Source organism: Saccopteryx leptura, chromosome 5 (genome assembly GCF_036850995.1).
Source record: "Saccopteryx leptura isolate mSacLep1 chromosome 5, mSacLep1_pri_phased_curated, whole genome shotgun sequence".
NCBI lineage: Eukaryota > Metazoa > Chordata > Mammalia > Chiroptera > Emballonuridae > Saccopteryx > Saccopteryx leptura.
Window position 1 is genome coordinate 135,742,379 of NC_089507.1, and position 13,960 is coordinate 135,756,338.

The 13,960-nt window shown below is 37.0% G+C and overlaps 1 protein-coding gene across 1 annotated transcript in view; it reads left to right on the forward strand.

Moving 5' to 3' along the window:
* The first annotated feature begins 6,805 nt into the window (after nucleotides 1–6,805).
* Nucleotides 6,806–13,960, forward strand: part of CELF2 (CUGBP Elav-like family member 2) — a 704,551-nt gene continuing 697,396 nt past the window's right edge. The window contains exon 1 of the mRNA XM_066384983.1: nucleotides 6,806–6,822. The gene's annotated coding sequence lies outside the window, so the exon portion shown is untranslated. The remainder of the gene's footprint in view (nucleotides 6,823–13,960) is intronic.

The window sequence follows — 13,960 nt, forward strand, 5'->3', positions numbered from 1 at the left end:
TCTATCTCTCACATTTTCTGTTAAGTGGAAGGTATATTTAGAGGCCTGATAAAATCATATTATGCATTTGGAGCTAAAAACAGTATATCTATTTCATTAAACACCACATCAAAAACACTTAATATCTGGTTGACACAACTATTTCTGTCTTACCTTCTCTGATACCAGTTTTTATTTGTTGTATTTTTACTCTTTGCTTTTAATGATTTTTTTTTCTTAAATGTTGCATACAAAAACATCTAGCCACGTGAATGTGGATGTGTTATAGTTAAGGGAGTTTTAAAGATTTTTACATTCACGCTAGTCACTCCTCACTGTGAAGAGAAAAGCTTAATATGCAGTGGACATAAATCATGGCTCTCTCATTGAAAGCAATGTGACTTGCACAATTCACATTTTTTCCCTCTGATCTTCAGTTTCCTCGCCTACAAAATAGAGATTAAAATGTCAGCCCCAAATACATAAAAGGTAACACATGGGCTGATGTTTAGTAAAGAGTAAAGCCCTAGTCAAATAATAATTTTATTATGCTGACATTCCTTTGAGATAAGAAGGAATTCTAAGTATTATATTGCACAGGTAGAGAAAGAAAAACACAGAGAGAGCAAGTGACTACAACCCAGGAAACAGAACATTATCTTCCTACCACAGTTGGCGGTCCTGATTTGAAATTAGCAATGCCTCAGTAGGAGTCAGAACTCAAACTCATAGAAGGAAAACAGCTTACAACTCTATCTCCGCTGTCACTCCTAAAACACAATCTACAGCACTCCCAAACTGTATTATCTATTTTCTCAACACACCCTTACCTTAATTGCCATTACTAATGCCATCTCTTCCATGATAGCATTTATCCTTACAAGATAGGATTTACTTTCCTGCTGAACCTTAGACAATTTAAACTGGATTCTTAGAGGTTTTACATATTTTACATAGTGCCATCGCTACTTCTTTATGATTCATGCCTCTTACAGAGAAGAACCAGGTTACATACATGCCTTAAACATAACATATATTCAACATAGATCTGTTGAATTAAATTAAACTGACTTTCATTCCCAAACTGAGTTCCCAGTGAGAGTAGTTACATACTTACTGATTGGCCAGCCCAGTTATATCCAATAAAAATTTTAAAAAACCCATTTGATTCCCAGCCAGGGCACACAGGAAAAGTGCCCATCTGCTTCTCCACCCCTCCCCCTCTCTTTCCTCTCTGTCTTTCTCTTCCCCTCCCGCAGCCAAGGCTCCATTGGAGCAAAGCTGGCCCAGGCACTGAGGATGGCTCCAAGACCGCTGCCTCAGGCGCTAAAATGGCCCTGGTTGCAACAGAGCAACACCCCAGATGGGCAGAGCATCGCTCCCTGGTGGGCATGCTGGGTGGTCCCAGTCGGACGCATGCAGGAGTCTGTCTGACTGCCTCCTCATTTCCAACTTCAGAAAAGTACAAAAAAAAAAAAAACCCAAAAAAATAAATCACTTGCCAAACAACAAATTATGATTAAAAATTGATAAAAAAAATTTTTTTTAATAAAATAGGTTGTCTATAGTTTAGATCTTAGAGTTTTAATAATTATGAGTGCCAAATTTAAATTGGAGGAATTAAATTGATACTGTCTTTATTATTAATCATCATTCTAAGGGCTGGATGAGCTAAAAATTAACATTTAAGTGCTTCCATTTATTAACAACATAGTCTTTTAATATATTCCCCCCCCCCAAAAAAAGAAGTTGACCAATTTGGCCCAGCTGTCTGGTTTTATTGGACAGTTGTAAAGTAATGGCAGCTGCAGCATCCCATGGTCTGGGGAAAGAAGTCTGCCAAGATTATTCTCTAGGGACATAGGAGTATCCATTTACACGATGTTACTAAAGTACTTTGGAGGATCACATTAATATCTCCTCAAAATTATATAGAAACTAAGTAAGTACCATTTATACATTGACCAAGAGAGTCATAGCTTGTGGACAGGGCCATTGGGTGCAAATTTCTACTGGGCAATAGAATGTGTGTCTATTAAAAAGTCCTGGCATTAAGCATATGAATTATATGGGGACAGTAGAAGCCAATAGCCCTCTTCAGAGGCCTAGAAGCAGTTCTGTTTGGGCTACAGGGCAAAGAGAAACTGAGTGTCTCTCCAAGGTTCTCTGAGACCATTAGTATCAGAATGACTTAGGTACTTACTGAAAAAGTATAATCTCAGGGCCCAACACAGCATATTAAATCAGTCTGTCTGGAGTGGGACTTAGGAGTCAGATTTCTATACAAGTCCTGTTAAATTATTGTCATGCACAATAAAATTTGAGAACTGACTTTTGTGTGTTCTAGTTCTGCCTGCAACAGTGTGTGGAGGTACCAAGTGACAGTGTGCTCTCCACAATTATATTCTTTACTTGTAAGCAGATTCATGTTTAGTGCTTTCAATGCCCCAAATGTGGCCACCTCAGGCTTTGGGGGATCAAAACTGGTATCTGTGAAACAATGAAACAAGTTGCCACAAGGTCAATTTGATTGAATTGGTCAGTTGGCCAGAATAAGCCAGTGAAAAATGAGTAGCCTAATTATTCAGGGCCATATGAACAATGGAATCAAGTTAAGCCAGGTAATGCAATTACCAGAAATTGACTTATGACAGTCAATCCAGATGACTTTTAAAGGGCAGTCACTTTAGGCCTGACCTGTGGTGGCGCAGTGGACTGCTGAGGTCGCCGGTTCGAAACCCTGGGCTTGCCCGGTCAAGGCACATATGGAAGTTGATGCTTTCTGCCCCTCCCCCACTTCTCTCTCTTTCTCCCTCTCTCTCTCCTCTAAAATGAATAAATAAATAAATAAATAAATAAATAATTTTTTTTAAAAAGGCAGTCACTTTATAGAATGACCCAGTGAGTTTGTTTTCAGTATACACACACACACACACACACACACACACACACACACACACACATATCCCTCTGAGCAGAGCACTGATGGAGGGACATCTGTAGCAAAATTCTGAATCTGTGTCATATTTGACTATTCTACTCATCTGGTTACCTGCCATCTTAATTATCATTTTCCCTTTGTGACCTATAATTATTTTATAGGAGTTATGCATGTTTCCAACTTCTAGCAAAAGTATTTTCAATCTGGGTTGGTTTGTAGGTTATTTGTAAAGATCAATAAATTATATCTGATACTATAAGTTAAATGAATACTTAAAATTGTTTCCCCTTACTGTGACTATATTACAACATCTCTATTCTTGGGCAATGGCTAGAGAAGTTCAATGATCTGGCTATTAGGAAGCATGAGCTTTGTGTAAGCTGCTCTTCCTATATGGAAGATGTAGGAAAGTGGTCTTTCCATGTGTATTTTTTAGACACAAAATGATGACAAAAAGTCTCAATACTGGGCGTAACTAGATCTTCATGGGTGCAGGGGAATGATTATTGATGCTTTCAAATCCTCCTTAGGGTCAATCAATGTAATATTGTTTACTAGGCACCCCTTAGTCCCAGAACTAAGAGAGGTGTTAGAAAGGAAAGAGATATCCCAGTTCCCACTGTAGAATAAGTTATTGTCACTGCTCTGAGCATATGTGACTCTACTACATAGCGCAAATTTTAAAGTCATTGGAACAAATCTATACAGACAGGGTTTATTTTGCTGCAACTAAATAAAAAAGAGAGAGAGAGAGACATCACACATGCTATTCCAAGGTACACATATAAATATAAAGCAATGGGACAGAATTTCCAAGACTCCAGAAGATAGCAATGAAAACCAATATTTTATTGCACTACCATAATAATTGTGATTATAATCTTTGAACAAGTAAGTAATTTACTCCTTCAAGAAAAATAGGTAACAGTTCTTGAAGACAAAATGACAATCTTTTGTCTAGCCAAATACATTGCTACAGTGTATGTTATGTGTGTGTGTGTTTATCTAAAGTAATGTGCTCTAGGTAGAGTTGTTTTCCTCTTTTGTAAATACTGAAATATTATAAAAACAAAAGTGTACATAAATGTATATGTACTGCTTAAAAATAACTACATGTTGCCTGACCAGGCGGTTGCGCAGTGGATAGAGCATCGGACTGGGATGCAGAGGATCCAGGTTCAAAACCCCGAGGTCTCCAGCTTGAGCACGGGCTTATCTGGTTTGAGCAAGGCTCACCAGATTGAGCACAAGGTCGCTGGCTTGAGCAAGGGGTCACTCGCTCTGTTGTAGTCCCCTGGTCAAGGCACATATGAGAAAGCAATCAATGAACAATTAAGGTGCCACAATGAAGAAGTGAAGCTTCTCATCTCCCTTTCTTTCTGTCTGTCCCTATCTGTCCCTCTCTGTCTCTCTCTGTTTCTGTCACAAAATAATAATAATAATAATAATAATAATAATAATAATTACATGTTAATATCTATTTAACCACCATCAGATAAAAAAACATAATATTGCTGCGATCCTAGAAGCCACATATTATACCCACCACCCAGACCTGGTAAACACTAGCATGATTTTTGTGATATAAATGTATGTATGTGTAGATACAAATAAAATAATGTATATATGCTGAATTTTTCAGGGGTTCCCCAAGACCACCCACACTTCTGACACAGGTTGCAAGTTAGGGGTTCCCTAAAACAAGCCTCAGTTTCTATAATTTCCCAGAAGATTCACAAAACTCATCAAAAGTATTTTGCTCACAGTTAAAATTTATTATAGAGAAAAGGCACAGATTAAAATCAGCCACGAGAAGATATCCATGGAGCAGGGTCCAGAAGGTTCCAAGTGCAAAGCTTATAGTGTTCCCCTCCCAGTGGAATTATGTGGCCAGTACTTAGTTCTCCCAGAAATGATAGTCAGCAGTTTATATGCAGTATTGCCAATCACAGAAGCTTACCCACGCCTTGGTGTCCAGAGTCTTACTCAAGGCTCAGTCACATAAACACAGTATTTACAATACTGACCTATCTCTAGCCCTGTACATGTCTGCAGAAGTTAATTTGATACTGCATACTCCAAGGCTCCATCTAGAAGCCATAAATCACATTGTTGGCATAGATTAGCTGGTACAACCTAAGATCCCCAGGTAAACAATGACATTCCCTTCAGACAGGATTATAACAGTTCAAAAATTTTCTCCCAATAGCCAAGAACAAAGGCCAGAGCTCTCTTTTGGCAAAGATAATTATTTATTGCACATATATAAATATATCTTTTTACTAAAAATATGGTTGGTTTTTGCCTGATTTTAATCATCATATAAATGCTTAAGTATTATATGCATTGTATGCATACTTCATATAAATATGTAAACCTTTTAGACTTCACAGAAATTATGTCATGTGTACTTGCATATTGTTTTGCTTCTTTTGAGAGTTGATTCTTATTCCGCACTGAATGAATGAATGTTCTTGACATTCTTATAAAATATTAAAGAGAATCTTAAAGTCTTATTTTACAATAAAAAGGAAACTTGATGTAACTACAGTACAGCAATGAAGCCAGCCTAGAACCTGCCTCACAAAGAGCCAAGTGCTCGACGTATCCATTAGCAGGCCCCCTGTGGCCTGCAGGGAGCAAGCTAAATGACTCCAGAATGAAATACAGTAATTTTTGTTTTAATGGCCTGAAAAGCCATCACTTGCCTCTCTATATTGATCAGCCTCAATTATTAGGATCTCATTATATTAGCCCCCAAGACCCCCAAATGAGATGAAATCAATTACAACCTAAGCCAGGGAAATACTTTTTTTTTAAGGGACCAGGTGGTACATATTTTAAGATTTTCAGGCCATATTCTTTGTGTTCTAACTACTCACCTCTGCCGTTATGGGATGAAAGCAACTATAGATAACATATAAACAAATGTGTGTGTCAGTGTTCCAATAAAAGTTTCTGAACACTAACATTTGAATTTTTAATAATTTTCACATGCTATAAGATAGTATTCCTTTTTTGACTCTTTTCAACTGCTTAATAAGGTAAAAACCATTCTTTGCTCATGAATCTTAAAAACAGGTAGCAGACTGGATTTGGTTCCTAGACTATATAGTTTATCAACCTCTAGCTAGGCCAATGGACTCGCAGTTTCTGGAATTGGGTTCAAGATTTCCATTTATAATAGAATATTCCTCACTATTTCTAATTCATCAGTCTTACTCTCGAGACAACTAATGAATTATAACTCATCTAAAACATTTTAGAACCCAGTTAGTATTGCTTGGCAAAAAGAATTTTACAATAAGTAATTTTATAGTAAAGCATTGGACCAGAACAACTAGCTAATATTCTAGATTTTATCACCTAAATAAAACAAACTAAGCAGATTCTCATTATAATCTTCTGACATTAAGTCCCTAGATAAAATTTCTATCGCAGAAAAAGGGCACTCATTTTCATTCTTTCCCCCAACTCAGCTGATATGGGTAAAACAAAAGGTAGACATTAGTAATCAAATTCCCCAAGATAACTTAGACAAATCCTAGTAAAATCTCCTTGGTGTGAATATGACAGAAATCAGAAATCAAATAATGCAGCACTATCATTTTATTCTGATGAGGACTGAACAAGTCCCCACTAGTAAATTTCACTCCTGCTCCCACTTTAGGTCAATGAACATAATAAGTAATTTGCAAGAGCAATAGAACAATATTCATCTCACTTGCTAAGTTGTTATATATTGCTTTCATTCCAACTTTTTAACAAAAAAATAAGAAATTTTTAAAAATTATATGTTAGCCTAGAACATCTTTCTCACATTAAAGGACTAAACTTAATTACTTCTCTTTTTTTCATCTTTAGCTCTACGGAACTATAATAGAAGTGATCCAGCCAATAAGGTAAGAGCTTGCTTCTTTTGCAAACTTAATGTCGATTACCTACTAGAGGGTAGTGGTGCTGGTTTGCTCATGTGGGTGGATTTCCTTTTATAATGCCGGTGTACAAGTATTTCTAATGTTTCCTTTGGCTTTTTCTCTCTCAGACTTTATTTACTGTGGAGTCTGATTCATTGTCTCTTTGGAACACGTTTATATCAAAGTTTACCTATTGGTGGATATTGGCATTTCTGTGTGATCATTTGATTTCATGTTCCAACTGCTTTTGCTTTATTTTGTTTATGTAAAACATTGGCTTTTAAAAAATATATGTGTTTGGCCCTGGCTGGCTGGTTCAGTGGATAAAGTGTCAGCCTAGCATGCAGATCACCCGGGTTTGTTTTCTGGACAGGACACACAAGAAAGCAACCATTTGCTTCTTTCCTCTCCTCTTTCCTTTCCTCCTTCTCTCTCTCTTCCCCTCTGGCAGCCAGTGGCTCAATTGGTTCTAGTGTCACCTTGGACACTGAGGATAACTGGGTTTGTCAAAGCATCAGTCTCAGGTGCTAAAAATAGCTCAGTTGATTGGAGAATAGGCCTAAAATAGGAATTGCTGGGTGAATCCCTGTTGGATGCATGCAGGAGTCTTGCTATCTCTCTTCCTTTCACTTAAATAAATGAATAAATAAATAAATAAATATGTTTTAAATAAGGTTATTAAAAGAATGTTTAAAAAATTATGTCTGTTGGCATAGTTCTGAGTTTAGAAGCAGTAGACTGTTTACCAACTTCATCACTCCTCAACTGACAAAATAGCACCAATGCCCAATGACTCTCAGTGTCATCTACTGCTGGTTCATATCACTCTGTAGGATCTGTAGAAAGAGATCATACTTCTCTTTTTTCTTTTCTTTTCTGAGATTTTGAATATCAAGGTAACAATACTCAAATTTAAAAGAATAGTTAGTTCTTCTTCTTAAATAATTTAATACAGGACACTGCCTGACCTGTGGTGGCGCAGTGGATAAAGCGTCGACCTGGAATGCTGAAGTCGCCAGTTCAAAACCCTGGGATTGCCTGGTCAAGGCACATATGGGAGTTGAAGTTTCCTGCTCCTCCCCCCATTCTCTCTCTCTCTCTCTCTCTCTCTCTCTCTCTCTCTCTCTCTCCTCTAAAATAAATAAATAAAAATAATTTTAAAAAATACAGGACACTTTCCCTGCTATAAAAGTGCTATATCCTTACCTAGTAAAGATTTATGCATTGCCCATTTTTCAAGACAGCCTGGAAGATACACAGAAATTAATCAACCATTTTCAAGTCATCCTCACAGATAGGCTATTCAGAATCTTTTATTTCTTTTCTTAGCTTTTTAAATGTCATTGCAATTGAATTTTAAGGACTACACACTCTGGAATTTTGTTGTTGATAAATGATTTCTATTAATAGCAATTTCATTCATTAGAGCTTTTTAATTTACTTTGGTTTTGTTGATTTTCATTTCTGTGTTTTTCATTTTTTCAATACATTCCATTTTTCTGTTTCTTTTCAATGTTTTAATCCAATTACCAGCCTGTAAACAAGTACTTGCCACATCTACAGTAGGTGCACTGAACTGTGAGCAGAAGTGATTTCTGATTACAGACAGGCTAATTTTCAAGGGACAAGAGGAACAAAATGCAGTGAACTTCATAAAAGAATAATGGTAAATACCTTGTTAGGTGACATATGGCACAGATTTAGAGCCCAGATGGGAAAGAAAAAAGTTACTTAATCCTAAAATACATGCGTTGCGTGGATAGAAGATATTATCTGGCTCCTTTATAATCTGCTTGGTTATTAAAGGAAAAAATATTTTACACATTATATTGCTCAGGAGTGTTCTTTAATATCAGGATCAGCCTCTCTAATTGAGAGCGTGACAAAAGCAATTTAGATTCTTTGAAACCCTAGAGTTTTGTCTACCTGGCCAATGACAAAGGCCATTAGGCAAGAGTATCTCCAGGATTTCTGTATTTTCAATTTCTTATCCTTGTGTTTCTTTCTTGGTCTCCTTTCTTCACCCCTTTCTAGAATTTCTACCTAACACACATACACACATGCACACATGCATGCAGATGTACACACACAAATCTCACTTCCTGAACTTTGATGTATGATTATTAATTTCTTAGTGAGTTACCTTTGTTACACTCTTCACACACCACCTGGCATTTATGCCTTAGAATAAAGGGAGGAAGCACTGATGCTAGAGGATTATGATTGTTTTAATATGAGCCAACAGAAGAGCAGGTATTCTGGGGAATAATCGGACTGTCACTAGTCCCCTAAAATCATGAGGTCTCACTTCATAGTGGGTTGCTCCTTCATCAATATGAAATCTGACCAAGATTATCTGCTGGAGGCAGAATCAAAATAAAGTGAGTATGGAAACTGGATATTGCTGTTATATGGACCCATTTTTACCTGGAATATGAGTGATGGGTTTAGGGATGGGGATCAGAAGCCCTTTCCATTTAAGAGCACTCAGTCAAGCAAAACTTTAGAGAAACAAGAGTTTTGTTAAATTGGGCCACCTTCCATCACAAGAATAGAATGTCCGTTTTGAGGCTCCTAAATTAGAAAAACAAGGGTCATGGGCTATAGTCTTCATGAAAACCAGTAGGTACTTAATAGTCACAGCTCTAGAAACTATTTCAACTATTTCATTGAGCCTTTAACCATTGTGAGTTAAAATTTCTACTTAATGATCATTTCTTGTCAGCCACAGCAAAGCTAACAGAGACAGGAGATTGAACCACAAATGACCACCAGATACCAAATATCAGGTTCTTAGAAGAAAAAAAAGAGCTTGAAAGAGTTGTCAGAGCAAGTTAAATGCAGATGGGAAAGCACATAAACTCTTAATGAGCTCTGTGCATGGTGTAGATTTGATGAGACCCTGGGAATGGGACATCTAGAGGTAGAGAGAGCCGCTCAAAATTTGACCCTGCCCTCATGTTCTCAGAGGCCAAAGGTAACTGGATCAGACATCTGCCTTCTGATGCTTTTCTACAGCATCATTTGACTCCACTTAGTAATGCAGCTTAACACACATTTTTAAATTCTTTAAGCAAACATTAAATTATGAAACCTCATACAGTATTTAAGAGACATTTAGCTGCCAAATGATGAATAAAATGGGTGATTTAGACATTGAATTCCAAAGCTTGATGTCACTTTTATCATCTCATTCCATTATATACTATAAAATACAGAGCTATAACTTATACTGACAATGGCAATCACATACAATGTATTCTGTAGATTCATTTCTAGTACTAACAGAATGTATTTTAGACAGACTGTATAGTGCATATACAACTAGATCATGGGACTCTTGACTTTTGTTTCAAAGGTTTTACATGATGTCTCAGAAGCCTAGACCTAAAATCTCAGGAGATGTTCATTAAAGTTCCGGCTAAATTTGAGGCTGACTTTATAGCCAAGGGCCCCTATTGAAAAAGAAGACTGTTGAGGATATGGGTTTGAAGCAGTCTGTTTCCCAGTAGACCAAGGACATTTGTATGAATGAGGTAAAGATAAGAAACACAATTAAGACTTTGATAAATAGAAACAGACATTTAGAAAGTTGAATAATGTAGTTTAGTTTTCTACATTGATCAAATGCACTGAATAATTGTTTAGCAGTACTCTTCCCTTACTTAAGGGCTGAGACAAAAAATGCCAGTTCAAATGGCAATGGCAGGCAAGGGGTGAATTGTTCTCTGTGCTCTTTCTCTGTCACAACTGTCACAGCGATCTTTGTAAGCCATAGTTACATATTTAGACCCCTTCTGCAGAATGTGACAGGGAGTGTGCTATTTACGACTCCTCTCTTAACATGGTGACAATACTGTTGGCACATAGTATTAGATTATTTCAATTTGTTGGTAAGATGGGGGGAGTGTTTCACATTGCATGGTGCTATGCTATTTGCAGACTAGCTGAAAAGGAGTTGAATTTATCACCATGGAAATCTAAATCAGGTAGCTTTAACAGGAAACTTAATTGCTGAAAAAAAAACATTGAGAGAGAGAGAATGTTTCACATGTCTTGTTCACTCATCTCTTCTCCAGACAAAGCAGGGAAAAATTCCAATCACATATTCAGGGTTGGTCACCTTCAATGACTGGTCTTGTCAAGTGCCTTCCTCATCTGAATTTGGGACACTGCATTTGCCTTGATTTCACGTTCTTGATTAAACCTCAAGTAAGAGTTCTCCTACCTAAATTCCTGACCTCTTGTAATTATGTACAAGATACTGAAACCCTCACTTCTCATCTGTTTAGGTTCTCTTTTCCTAGGTCTGACTTATGCCTGAGGACCACTGTTCCTTCCTTATCCTCAACCTGTAAAAACACCTGTGCTTAAATTCTGGGGCCCTTTTTACCATTTCAGTATTTTACAGAAGAATATCTGTAGAATTGCTATACAGAATGGTGTTGTTACAAAACACTGATACTGTGGAACTGAACTGTTTTTTTAATGGGTGCCTGCTGTCTATTCCCAAAAGGACTGCCATGGAAATACTAGAGGTTAACTTTCCTCCACCTCATACCTGCTACTGAAATTAGGAGAGCTCATTTGGGAGATAAATTTGCTCTTTAAAAATTTATTTCCTCTGCATTTATTTTCTCTTTCTATAAATGGGAACCAGGGATCTCATAAAGCTGAATTAAAATTATCAAATACTATTGAATCAACTTAAAAAAATTTTAACCAAAAGTCACTGTAAATTAGGTGGGTACTATACTGAGAACATAAGTCTTTGTAAAGTAGATATTGTTCCTATGTAAACTCATGAATGGGAGCTTTCTTAAATAAATTACTTCTTAATAACATCAAAGAGTCATTGGCTGGGTAAATATCTCCCTGGAGTATTCACTGAGACTCTTGAATTTAAATGTTCGATAGAATTTCATATTTGTCACCTTTACTAACAAGTTTTTCTTTATAAAATCATTATTAGCATAAAAAAGTTAAATTTTGTGTCCAATTTTTGGAATTAATACCATTTAAAAGACCTCAAGGGGTTGAAATTTGTCCTCCTGGAATGCAACATTTATATAATTTCTGTGGCCTCAACACTTTCTCTCTGCAGTCCACTGTCAATTTGCCAAGTGAGGCAGGATGGGGAATAAATGATCAGAGCTATAAGAGTCTGAGAATTCCTTCTAAGAAAAGCAATGAGCTCCTAGAGGACCAGATAACTAAATCATTCCTTCCATCCGAGCATGTGATTTAAGCATCTAAAACCTTTACTGTTGTTCTTTCTAACCGCATATTCCCAGCAAGGGTTATGGTGGCTGCTATATCTATAACACTACTGAACAAGTTTATCAGTATGGTTCAATGATCCCTGAGTTGTAAGAATTGACTTGATTATGGTCCCTCTGGAGTTTCATATTTTTGGATTAAGAATTTTACTTGAATTCCTTTTATGTCAACAAGGCAGAACATACACTAAGTGTTCTCTTAACAAGACAAGAACTGTAGGTCCTGCTGTTTCAGCTTGGAATGATCTAGATACCCATTCTGCAGAACCCCGTAAGGTAGAAGATGAGATGCTTACTTATAAACAAACCCAAACTGCAGCTTCCACAGAGGGAGCAGCAAGTCAATGCCATGAAATTCCACAGATGCCACTCCGTGACCACTCAGAAAGAAAGATGAAAACAGATTATAATCACTTTTCTCCTGTGCTGCCCAGATCCTACCCAGGCTCTTGCTGTTTGGGGAAAACTATATTCCCAAATTTACAGGTGATTTTATATTATAACGGACTTATGCCAATAGGATATTTGTTACCTGTCTAGTACAGAGAAAGTCCTGGATGCCACACAGGACCTTCAGTGCACTGCTCCCTGACTACTAAGTGTTTATAGCACCTTTATAAGAATTACAGCATTTAGCTTCCCTAAAAATTGAATCATCACCTTAAAACTAATCTATGATAATCCAGTTGTAAGAAAATAAATGGTACCCTTTCTGAGTATCATATTTTGTATCACCTTTGCAATATATCAGGTAAAAAAAAATACATTCAACAAATTCATAACATGAGTAATTAAACTAGTATTTAAACATCCTTCATGTTGCTAAACTTTTTTTTATTCATTTTTAGAGAGGAGAGAGAGAGACAGAGAGGGAGAGAGAGGAGAGAGAGACAGAGAGACAGAAGGGGGGAGGAGCTGGAAGCATCAACTGCCATATGTGCCTTGACCAGGCAAGCCCAGGGTTTCGAACCAGTGACCTCAGCATTTCCAGCTCGACACTTTATCCACTGTGCCACCACAGGTCAGGCCATGTTGCTAAACTTTTTAATACATAGGCTACTAATAACAGAAAATGTTCAAAGACGATTTTAATGCCAATTTGCTTCTAAGGAAACACCCAGGAGTGTATGAAATCACCATAGCAAACACAGATTTGCAAAGAACCCAGATTAACAAATAACTGAGTGTGTACCCCAGCCTCTACAAAGAAAACCCTATATTCAGCCAAAGATTTTAAACAGAAGTGAAAGTTTTTTCCACATTATGCTACAGATTCATTGAAATACATATATTCTAACAAAATTCTCTATATACACATAACATTTTTCTATTAAATTTTAAACCAACTCAAATCAAATATGACTGAAATCAAATATGAAATCCCATAGAAAATGTTTCCTGGCTTGATTCATGCAACAAGTTGAGAACCATCTAAACACCAGACAGATGTTAGTGGCAAGAGTCAGAGTAGGGGAGATTGAGAATGAGGTTGAAACACTGACCAGACCTGCGGAGCAGGTATGGCATGCAAACACGTTTGCTAGGTGCCTGGTCAGTGCTGTGGTTTGTCTTTGTATCATTTCTACAAATTCTGAACTCTCTCCTCTTCTTCATTATCCTCCAAGACTGTAGGGATTTTCTTCATGCCAGAGGATTCTTTCACCTTTTATTTGAAATTTCCAGACCTTTGTAACTTCCGCTTTTTTGACTGGTTCCTTGCGACGTCTGCATCGCAGGTGTCACCACTTAGGGTACGATATACTTCAGTCCAAAATCCCCTCATGCTTGAGACTTGAGTTATGTAAAACAAGTATGTTTCCTGTTTATAAATTCTGTATAATTGA